Raw genomic sequence first — 12,355 nt, forward strand, 5'->3', positions numbered from 1 at the left:
GACAGGTAAAGCTGACTTCAGGCTGTTTTTTTAAAGAGATTAGTAAATACAGCACAACACACACAGGAAAACAGTGCCTGGGATCTTACGCAATACCTTAAAAAGCAAAACAAAAATCTTAAAAAGCAAATATCTCCAAGGCACCTTGTTATTGAGTAAATATGTTATGTACTCTATGTGCTTCTATGAAAAGAGGCTGACCTCCAGACAGGACTTTGAGGTTTTGGGCCATACATGTCCCACAAAATGTTATTTTGTATTGTTTATTTTTGTATATCTTATCAAATTGTAGCCCAAACCTAACTACACTATTTGTTGTGAGTTTATTCAAGTATGATGTGAAATGAGAGTGAGTGGGTATGGGCTATAACACAATATGGGTTTATATTGTATGTTGTACAGACGAACTAAATAAACTTCTATGCAACTGACCATCCAGAATGGTGTGGACAGCCTTACTCAAAATGTGCATGTGTGAGTGCATGTGTGTGCGCGTAGAGAGGGTGGGTGGGTTAGAAGACCAGAGAGATGAGCACTGCCTACACGCAGGAAGGACAGTAGTACTGGAAATTCTCTCACTTTATCGCCGTGGTTTGTGTAGTTTTAAATTTTACTGCTTTATATCTCCTACAAAAACAGAGACGACTGCTATGTGGGCATAACAATGGCTATCTTTTCCAAGTGTGTGCAGCAGCAGGCTTCAGATCCACCTGCCAGGACAGGCCTTGGAGTTTGGACTTTAAAGCAGACCACATGCTTACTGGGAGCTGAGCAACAGCGTCCTCTCCAAGCTAAACAAATCCACTGTCAGATAATGCCCACCAGGGTACAGCAGCCTGTGGGTGAGCTTTGACTACTCACTCGTCAACACAGCAACGGGTGTTCAAACTGATCTGAATTAGGCCCTTTTCAAATGAACGACAGTTTCAGCATAGTCTCTACTAATCACTCATGAACATTCAAAATGAAAACAAAATGGTGTCCGTCTTTACTGCATCTGCTGTAGGTGTACCTGATGATTCAACCCCTTCCATTTGCAACAACACAGAATGGCCTTTCCACTGTTGAGGTGGAAAAATGCTTAAAGAAACAGGTAACAATTGCCATCTATAATCCAAAAAAATCAATACAACAGCTAACGTACTATTTCATGGGGGTGAGGTGACAGACATATGGAGGGTCTGAATAACATCTTATTTAAAACACAAAGACTTAGATACCACACGTGACTCATAGTAATAAAAAATATTTTCTCTTCACTGGAAACGTTCATCTGTGTGTGAAACAAGAAGCAGAGAAAGAGAGGAGCAAGAGAGAACAACATTCAATAACATGCACATGCTTCAACTGTCACATGGCATGAAGCCACAGCTCCTTGGCAACTAAACAGTTAATATGCAAACAAGCCTGGCAGCTCGGTATGAGGGGGAGTGGCTTCCTTTAAGGACAGATGAGGGAGGGGATAGGAAGAGGAGGGGAGGGGAGTGGAGGAAGGGGAGGGGAGCATCAGCACTGGTGAAAGGAAGCAAGTGGAAAAAACAAAAGTGTGCGTGCGCGAGTGTGTGCGTGGAAAGAGAGGTAGGGTGGCTGCAGAGGCACAGGTGTCTGTCTCTGAACACTCCATTACTTCCTCATCAAAGGGCCTGTATTAGTGCGCCACTGCTCTCATTTCTTGCCTGCACCACCGTGAGAGTCTCCACTAACTCACCATTAGGGAAATGAGAGCTGAAAATGCACTGACTGGAAATGAAAAGATAGCTAGCACCAACCGGTGATTCCGAGTCTACAGCAAGCTGTTTCTCTCATACAGAGATGAAATCCATAGCTAACTGGAATCTAATGTCACCCAGTGTTAATGGCAACATTATCCATGGTGTCCTGGCTGACAAAAATGAAGTTTTTTTTTTATCTAGTATGCTCATATACTGCTGTAGACAATGCACAGGTTTGGTTCTTGGTTATTTATGCTTTAAACTTTTAAATATTTAGCAAAAAAGCTGAAAAACCATACTCGGTATGTATAATTCTGCTTGCGTTTGAGGTTAACCATCGTCCAGTTTTAGCCTATTAGCGCACACACCAGACTGCTGTAGTATCCTTGAGCAAACCATTAAACACACACAAAGTCATGGGAAGCTGTTCTGTAGCTGGCACTGTCATGCTGTTAGAAATTAATACTACAATGGATTTTTTTCTTTTTTTAAAAAATTTTGTCTATCAAATCTTTTGCGTATAAAGTTTTATTCTGAATTATCTGACACAATGGTAACTTTTCTAATATTGTCTTTAAAATGTCAACAATAATTTATATAGGCAACCAGAAGTCAGTGTCTAATAATCCCAACCGTTTTCTATTAACAATAATGTGAAAGGGATAAAAAAAAAAAAAACCCTCATAACTAATTATCGATATAGTCAGAATTCTTTGATCATAATTGACTAAGATCTTCGACAATGACTCCATTTCCTCTGAAGTATCAGTAGTAGCAGTAATAACAGTTCTTGCAAGACAATAATGCAGCTTCATTGGACTCTCTCATTTGAAATGAGTGAATGTCCATACATGTCCAAATTAACAGCTGATTAGCAAAGTAATTTATTCTGGGAGCCATTTTGAGCAATCCTGAAGATAAAATGCAATTCCATGTAGACTCCTGAAAGCTGGAAATAGTAAATACAAAAAGAGAATATATGTATATATGGTTTTGGGTGTTGTCAGATGTAAAAAAAAAAAGAAAAAAAAGCAAAACATTTGTGATCAAGTGTTATCACGAGAAGCTGCACTCTTCTACAACTCCAACTAAATAGCTGACAGACAAAAACAATGCTTGATAAACAGAGTCTCGTCACTTTCACCTCCAACCTCAGCTGAACCTTTGCAACATTTTCCACACTTCCTTCTTTCTCTGTGATCACTGAAAATAGCCTTGGCCTATAATGTTTCTCAAAGAAATAAAAACATTGCAGATGCCTCAGTAACCATCACAAGATCTCATACCTATGGTTTCATTAATAAAACAAACTGTTAAGTTTAGTTGCAAAAAAAAAAAAAAATTAGGCTCTACTAATTAGGCCTATGGTTACAGGCCAGTTTGCAGCCACAATGGAGTGTGATGCAGCAGCAGGCTTGATAAATGAAAGGAGACATGATGCACAGCAATGCTTCCTCAACCGATTAAATACAGCACCATGCATTAATGATCTTTTATTCAGGGCCAAGAGTAACAGTGGCTGGGCTGAGCATGGTGCCCTCTAGAGGAGTTGCTGGAAGTCAAACAGAGCGTTGTCACTACAGTCTGGCCTCCTCCTCTGTGACCAGACAGCCGTACTGTGCCAGACAGAAGAACCGTGCAGGGAGACATGTTACACACGACAGCACAAGCTCACAGTACAAAAAGTGAGCACTTCAGTTGCAATGTCTTTGTAAGAAAACAAGTAAACTGCATTTTAATAATTTCTTCACATTTATTTATCATGGTCAGTTTCCAAAGGATGTGTGTTGTTTTTTAAGCAATGTCTAGATAAAAATTCACACAGAAACATCCCTTTGCACCTGGGTGCTGCCCTCCATTCCCTGTTGGTCACTGTCCCTGCTGCCCTACTCAAAGGTGCCTAGTCAGCCAAAATGCAAAAAGAAATAAGTTTAGTCGAGTCTGATAATTGCACTTGCCCTCGATCATGCAACACAACTAGCACACTTCAATTCCTCATGTGTGGATATGTGTGCACATGCGCGCGTGCGCACACACACACACACACACACACACACACACACACACACACACACACACACACACACACACACACACACACACACACACACACACACTAATCTTTACACCAGGTTAATTCTGTGCTAATACAGCAATTATTGCACTGCATACAATTAACTCAGTGGTCCAGCTATAGCAGGGATGTGTGTCACTATTGTAGCCCAGCTGCTTTCCCAAGCAACTCCCTTCCAACAGACTTTAACAAAGACAGCCTACTAGCTCACTATTATGCAGTCAGATAATTGACTTGAATTGAAGTTAAGCAAAGACAGCTATTCCTGCTGCTGATAAGATGATTTTTCAGGGCTGACAAATTCATGTTTAGTGTTAGAGAAACAGCATGTTGGGCCTGGTCCTAATCTGGTTTGGACAGAACTGAACACTAGGGGGTGACTGTGAGGACAGAGAGCAGGAATACAAGGTTAAGAGAAAAGCAATCTGCTGTCATGTATATGTGAGGTGACTGTCATATCTGAGTTTATTAAAAACACCATAACAGTTTTCTAAATTTCACTGACAAGACACTAGAAAAATATAAAAGAGAAGCTGACGGGAGTATGAACAACCCACAATAATGTGATAAGCCAAGACATTAATATTAATCAGAATTTAGGGTTATATTATAGCTAATACTATAGTTAGTATTATAGTTTCACATACTGCCAATTACAGCACAAAGCCTGTAGGGCTAACAAGTTACTCAACATGTTTCTGAGATTTACAGATGATGAAAACACATTCAGCACTTCAAATTGATCCCTCTCCTCAACTGGCTGCCCAGTGAACAAACAGAAGCATCGTCTCTGCTGATTATTACTGACCATTTCCACTGCCAAATCTGTATGTGCTGCCACAAAATAGTGTTTCTGAAATCACTGGCCTCAAGTGCAATAAAATTATATTTTACAAATATCAGATATGTGGATGGTCGTCTTCAAAAACAAAACAAAGCAAAAAAAAAAAAAAAAAAAAAAAAGACATTCACTAAATTAGTAGAGGCCTTTCAAATCGTATTTTGCTGAGTGATTTATACTGAATAAAGACCACACAGAAACAAAACACCTTGTGGGCTGATCTGTGTTTGGTGCCTTGGTTTAGTTTGGCTTTCACATGGTGCTCATTTTCCCACTGACCCACGCAAAAAACAACAAAAAAAACAGTTATGACTTGAGTTTGAGAGTTGAGCAGAATACAGAGAATAATCGAAGCCTGGCTCTGTGCCATTCAGGCCCAATAACTGAGAAGTGCCGGCAGTGATTCTAACTAGGGCATCTGCCCTTCTTGCATCTTTAAGTGTCAGCTCATAGGGCAGTCGCTAAGCAAGATTTAAGATGATATTTTAAGGGCTAGCACTGTGTGCATGCACCAGCGAGCATGAGCCAAAGTGAAAGCCATAGGCCATCCATTCACAGAGGGACACCCTTCACAATTAATAGCTGACTCCCAGATTTTACATGCCAGCCATACCACACCATTGTGGATTCCTTCCTATTCAAAAACATTTCACACCTCAAACAGCAGGCATCTTTTAGGTTAAATTAAATACAAGCACACATACACCTTCGATGCAAAATCTGTTAAGCTATCACATACTGTCGGTCACAGTTTCACAGTCAAAGCTCAACCAGGATCAGGAACATTGTGATTAATTTATAAATTGCTCCCTGGTTTCCAGATCTCAGCAAATTACTAATATTAATTAATTAATTAATAACTATTAAATAATGTTATCATTGGCCCTATAGAATTGATGGCCAAACCCACAGAAACAAAATCCATGTTGTAATAAACTGGAATTATCCTTTAAAGTACATTTGGGGTCTCCTTAACCAGACATCTGTACAAATCAAAAGATAACGTATTCAGCCGTATTTGTTTGTTCCTTTGAAATGAGGCTCCAGTAACTTGGACTTGAAAGCAGCGCAGGTGGCTTCCAAAGAAATGGCAGTTTTTCAGGTGCTGTGTGATTCATCTTCCCTAGAGGAATGAAATACGTTTTGCATATTGAACTGCACAAGGTTTTCATGTATTTTACATGGTGTGTCACAAAGAAAATTGTGGAGCTTCTTCTTTAAGTCTGGTTTTTAACAGTTGGTTGTTCTGAGTTGCTCTCTGCTTCAGAGATGGCACAGCAAGTCAGGCACCAGGCAGTGAAGTGAAGCCAAACTGTGCAAAACAAGCCGGATGATGCCATTCATTAATGGGAACATCGGTGCAAACTGAAGAGTGGAGCTGAGAGGAGGTCCCTTAGGATGTGAAAGAGAGAGAGCTAGACAGAGAGAGAGAGAGGGAGGGATGAGGTAGAGGAGAATTCAGCAAAGGGCTTACTGCCAGACCTTTACAACTCCTTCATTATTGAAGCAGTGCAAAGGGAGAGCAGGGCCAATGCCTGTGTAAAGAGGAACACACACAGAGGCAGCTACGTACATCCGCACACAGGCAAGACAGAGAGGGTGTGTAGTCGACCTGCAGCCTTCAGGAATTGATGAAGTAGGGATTTTTTTCCCCCCTGCTCTGAATTCTACCTCCTGCTTAGTTTGAGGCAGGTGTCTGTGGAGTCAATCGCTGCTGCAATGGTAGAGGCCAGGCACACAGACTGTCTTCCACCACAAAAGAGAAGATAATTAACTGGATCACTTCTACCCCATTTATATGAAGACATTTTTATAAAAGAAATAGGAAAACATAGACCTAGTAATATAAGTTAGAAGGCTGGTGTTAAAAATCTTGTGTTTTTTGTTTTGCCAATATAATAGAAAATGATCTTGAAATGGAGAGGTAGGTTACAAGTACGTGATCAAATCAAAACAGAGTTTTGATTATTTTGTTGACACAAGTGAAGACCAACGCTGTAGTCTGCAACGGTTTGATGATAGAGAGCAAGCTGTCAGAGGCCAGCTGGATTGTTTCAGTATTCTTCAGTTTCTGCATTCCATCAAATTGTGGTTATAAATATGATACAACAAATGAAAAGTAGAGCCAATCATCTTGGCGATCAGAGTGACTGCTGGGCTGTGAGACAGAACAGACCGAGCAAGTAGCATGTGATGACAAAGATACATCTTGATGAAAAGCAAAGAAAAGTTAATGTTCATAAAAGCAACTGTACTTAAAAGCATGACCAGAAAAAAACAGCTAATTTCTGTCAATAAAAGTCAGTGGATGAAGACAAAAAGACCAATGGCTGTAGTAACCCTCAAATAAACATTACACTGTAGAAACTTATATTTCTAAACCGACGGTTTTTATCATTACTTGGTCTCAGTTCTCCAGGAAATAACCATTTAGGTAATTAACATATCATGTTGATGGCTGATTGCAGGAGAGGGAAGAGAGAACTGTTGGTAGGCGTGAGAAGGGTAAAATTTTCCTCTTTCTGCAAATCTACACCAAAGTGCCACCGTTTATTTAAAGTTATATTTTAGACTATTTTCATACAATTTAAAACACTACTTCACCACTGTACCTTCAATACAATATTATAGAAAATGGTTGGCTGAAATACAACCATTTGGTCACATGCAGTTTTGGAGACACTATTAAATGCTGCATTTTATTTCAGCAGTTTTACCTCTATAAGATCAGATGAAAGATTTTAAGGGTGTGCATACATCCTTTTTAGATCATTCTATACAATTCAACACAAAAGTAATACACACAAATTTGTCTTTTTTTCTTTCTTTAAATCGGACCTAGACTTTCAAAGCTGATTTCAAAGATTTAAACTGAACGCAGATTTTATAACAGTAAAACGTGATACTTTCAGTTTTACATTAATTAATGTAATTTTGACGTGCAGTTGGGACACTAAGCAGATAAGACTTTCAAAACTGTCTGATACACAAACAAATATACACAAGTGATAATGGTAATACACAGGGAACATTTTGGATTTATTTGATTTGTATCTGTTGTCTTGGATCTCCATCTCAGTCTTTTATCAGTTTCCTGATACGAGGTGATTGATGTGAAAACCTTATCACTTCTACTTGTCAATTTGGTAAAAATGTGGTTTAAAAATGGATGAGAAACACTTAAAAAAAAATCTGCGGGCTTTCAATCTGTAAAAGTACTATGTGTACTTTCTAACCAGGGGTACAATCATCCAAATCTTTCATTTTTATGAATCATCAAAGTGGAGGCACTTTGAACAACAGACATGTTTGCAGCTGAATCAAGGTAACAGGGACCGCAATGGAGCTGGTAAAGGTGGTAGTGTGTGGTAACACTGCTTATAGGAGGGAGTCTGGCCACATTTTAACCTGCACATTAACCTGCACAGGAATACCAAGATGCTTCTTGTAACACTGTGGGACTGAAAATAACTTTTTTGCAAAATCCTATGATGGGAAAAAAGAAAGAAAGAAATATAACTACTTTTTAAGCAATGGGTGAACTGAAATATGTCCTTAAAGAACATCCAAGAAATTTTGTCAACCGCAACTTTGTCAACTACTAACAAAAGTATTATTTTTATCCTTATTTGTTCAAAGTTACCCTCTTGTGAATTTGTATGATGTTACCACAGCTTGTCTCACTACATAATGAGATTAATGACATACCAGTTTCGAAAGTTGCTTCTTCAAAAATGAGCAGTGAATTGAGTGAGTCAATTGTTCTGTCAACAGAAATCTATGTTGTAAAATACACACATAACACTCAATAAACCAAGCCTCATCTTACAACACTGCAGTCCATAGCAACTAGCTAATGACTTCCTAATGACACAAACCTGTTTGCAGAACTGACAAATCAGTAACCAGTCAGCCAACCGTCGTCTCTGTGAACAGCATGACCGACAAGTTCTGTCAAAGTCAAACTGTTGTACAGACAACCATGTATCAACTAACTAACTTTAACAAGCCTTACTACAGCAAGCTTTATTCAAGCTTCACTTGATATTAAGATGTTTTGTTACAAGATTCTCACAGACAAGTCTCTTCCTCCTACCACGAGACAACCACGGTGTCAGTTGTAAACACAAGGGCAAAGAGGTCATTACCCTTCATGCCTTTTCTAATTTCCTCTGTTGCACCCTACACTGAGGCAAATTTACAAGTGGATTTCATGTGGTCTTCCTCAAATTCAGGTCTTTGTCTGCTCACAGACACTGTGGTTGTCTGCGCTCCCAGCTTTCCTCTCTCCGCCAGTCAAAGGTTAACACAAGTTCAAGGAGGCTGCCAAACGTCATAATCAAAAAGCCTCACATTCCAGTCACAAACACACACACAAAAAACTTCCACATTTGACCACTGAGCAAACACTCACCCATCCATCACCCCAGAAAAATACTCAAAGCCATTTAATCCATAGAGAAGGAGGAAAGAGAGAGAAGGAAAGAAAGGCAAACAGAATAAAAGAGCATGCTTTAAATTCAGACCTACTGTGCAGTTTGGGCTGGCAGCGTTCCCACATGCTCCTGACACAGTCAATCCAAGCACAACTCCCTCCTCCCTCTCCTCTCCTCCCTCAGCTCCTCCCCCGCCTCCTCCTCCATCTACACAGAGCCCGCCCCTTCCGCCTGCAGCAAAGACCGCCTGACTTCCTGTTTACCTCTGACCCTTAGTTATCCTCTGTCCCGCCCTTATCTGGCAGGCCTCCAAAACAGACAGGCAAATGAGGCCGGATGCAAACACACAGAACACTTGACAGAGCAAGCAGGAGAGGGTGGGGGACAGGTTGGGGGCAGTGGGTGGGTGGGTGTGGGGGTGTTGTGTTTAGATGTTGGGGGGGCTAATCAGGGAAAAGTGTGTGAATGAGACAGCCTATCACCATGTGACCACAGAAGCAGCAGGTTCCCCAGGGATGTATGTGTGTGTGTGTGTGTGTGTGTGTGTGTGTGTGTGTGTGTGTGTGTGTGTGTGTGTGTGTGTGTGTGTGGGTGGTGGGGTGGGTGGTGGGGTGAGTGCTGGGGTGATGCATGGTGTCAGGTTTCAGGGCTGATTTTGGCATTGCCTGCCTAGTCTGGTCGGCTAGGAGTTATATAAACTTCACAGAGGTCAGTAGGCAACAAAGCCAGCATGTCACACTCACGCAGCAAGCGCACATATACCCTAAGTTGCTTACTGGCGACACAGATCTGGGGCCTTGACAGGGTAGAGAGGGGTGAGCAGCAACAACCAGTCAGATAATAAATCTAAACCAGTGATGCAGGCAGGCACGGAAGAGGCACCTGGTCAGTGTCACTGCCAGGGGGCCTGTAGTGCCTACAGCAGCCCAGGCCATCAGCTTTTTGTTTGATGAAAATTACAAACAGCAAAGTGTTGTAACAGGGCAAAAAATTGCAACACCAATAAATAAGTATTCAAGTGTCATAACAATTAAAGTATGGGGTACAGATCTACTAAAGAAGTGAGGCTGATATGGCATCACATGGGAAAAAAAACTGATTTCACAAGAAAGAGAGGCTAGAAAGCAACTTAGAACTGTTCATTTTTCCATGTCTAGTCTTTTTTTGTATTTACTTATCTGCAGATTCAAATCAATATTATACTCAAAATATGCCAATCTTGGTTCAAAAATAACTGGAAGCGGTCATAGAGAAATGTAACTGTAAACCAGCTGTATAACAGAGATTTTAGTGTCACCAGCTTTTGCAGTTCATTTAAACTAATGGCTCCTTTGGTGCAAAGAGTGGGACTGAAATCAGGTTGGCAAACACCCTCTTTCATTTTGAGTACACTGGGAAGGGGTGTTTTAGATGTGCTGATGTTGCCCCACAAATCTGTGAAACCAGATTCCTTTTTGCCTTTGGGGCATAGTTTAATTTGTACCCATATATAGGTCTATTTAAATCAAGGAAGACACAAATCTCTCATTGAAATAAACTACAACTGGAAAACCAAATCTGAAATCACAGGAAAAATTACACATCCGTTATCAAACAACAAATCCAGACAATAATCACATGCAAACAATTTTTGAGACTGCTATACTGTAACTTTTTCCAGTTTATCGTTCAACCTCAGGGATGGACCATATAAAAAAATCTTTTCATATATAATACAGTACATTCTCTGGAGATATAATACAGTACATTTTCTGGAGATCCAATTGAAAAACTAATATCCAGATGAAATGACCGTAGAAAAATATAGAAAAATCTGTTTTTGACTGATCCATATCTCACAATCATTTTGTCTGCCACTTTAACATGCACAGAGATCTTCCTCACTAGTCATAGCAAAAAGACCAACTGCTGACTCACTTGAGAACACGTAAGCGTAATTACCGAGTGGCATGCAGCTCAGATGGGTCTCACCAGAGTGCTTTATGCCTGTAAGCTTGAACAACTTCCTCAGAGAAAACCGCTAACAGTGAAATGAAATGATGAAATGATTCATATTGTAGACTTGAGTTCTACACACATTTGTTCATTTGAGTTTAGATCAATTGCAACAGGGCCCAAGACATTATTTTTACCAAATTTAACCTCTGAATACGACAGCCTGGGACAACTATTCAATCTTGAACCCTGAGTGCTCATCACGGCTGCAGCTGACCATTACAACCATTGCAAATCCTAATTAGCCACATTCACTGTGGGGGAGTGAAGAGTGGGCAGCTATCCCCTGATGCCTTGCCTGTTCAGCAAACACACTATCAGCAGGCTCTTCACACATCGGTGCACATGAATAGCACAGTCAGCCTGTAAGCATCAACACAGGGCTGGATGTTGACACAGACAGGGAGAGGCTCATGCGTATGGCTGTGGTTCACGGCCCAATTCAATCAAGGACCTTTGCAGATGGGCAAATAGCTTGTGTGGATGAGCCCTGGTTTAGGGGCGACCACCAGTTTTGTTGTCGCCTGCTGCCTGTTGGGGGATAGTTGAGGCAGTAGTCAACACACAGATTGTGTTTTGGCTTCAATCTATTACTGTAAAACCATCAATCATGTGTTTGCTGCACTAGGGTAAAGTGCAGATGCACAAAGGTAGGGTTGGAAAGATAATGCCAAACAACACTAATGTGCTGTCAGTGCCAATGAGATAGACTCTGTTTTGTCAGCCGTGGGCCATGAAAAAACAAAAGTGCTCTTACAAAAAAATTTGTGAATTATTGACATGTGCATGTGTCTAGTTTGAGATATTCTGTTTCTGCTGCCTTCAATCAAATATGGTTATATGTTGATAAAACATACCATACATTGTTTTTTTTAAAAATAATATTGCTGAACAGGAACACATGGATGTAAACGTGCAGACCATGATTAAACGTCTGCTGCCTCGGCTGCTGGTCATGTGCCACCCGTGGGCCAGGAGGCTGTGTGGATGCTGCTACGTTACCAGCCAACTGAGGTCTAGGAACCGCCTGAAGCCTGTTACAGCCAGCTAATGCATTCTCCCAACCTCCCCCTTCGCTTCTTTTCTCACTCTCATGCTCTTCCTCTCTGTCTCTGTCCCTCCTTTTTCCATGAACTACTGCTTTCTCCATCTCCCAAACCCCCTCCCCCTCCCTCAAGTGCTTACCACTCTCCTTCACCACGCTCTTTTCCACCCACCCACTCTCTCACACGTGCACATGCACTCATACACACACAGACTCACAGAAACTGTGGCAGCTACCACAACAGCGTGCAAC

General features: G+C 40.9%; 1 protein-coding gene and 1 long non-coding RNA gene across 7 annotated transcripts in view; one reads left to right on the forward strand and one right to left on the reverse strand.

Annotated features, from left to right (window-relative positions):
- Positions 1–432, forward strand: part of LOC139628070 (uncharacterized) — a 2,092-nt gene extending 1,660 nt beyond the window's left edge. The window contains exon 2 of the long non-coding RNA XR_011692679.1: positions 1–432. This exon is cut by the window's left edge and continues 898 nt beyond it. This is a non-coding gene — a long non-coding RNA (uncharacterized lncRNA).
- The window catches only part of chd9 (chromodomain helicase DNA binding protein 9), a 70,995-nt gene that overhangs the window by 51,544 nt on the left and 7,096 nt on the right, over positions 1–12,355 (reverse strand). Inside the window, exon 1 of one of the 6 annotated variants that reach the window (XM_071489410.1) lies at positions 9,158–9,218. The exons of the other annotated variants lie outside the window; for them this stretch is intronic. The gene's annotated coding sequence lies outside the window, so the exon portion shown is untranslated. Of the gene's footprint in view, positions 1–9,157; positions 9,219–12,355 lie in introns of those variants that run through there. 6 annotated transcript variants of the gene reach the window in all.

This window comes from Trachinotus anak, unplaced genomic scaffold (assembly GCF_046630095.1).
Source record: "Trachinotus anak isolate AG129_WGS33_773 ecotype Australia unplaced genomic scaffold, CSIRO_AGI_Tana_v1 ptg000011l, whole genome shotgun sequence".
NCBI classification, from domain to species: domain Eukaryota; kingdom Metazoa; phylum Chordata; class Actinopteri; order Carangiformes; family Carangidae; genus Trachinotus; species Trachinotus anak.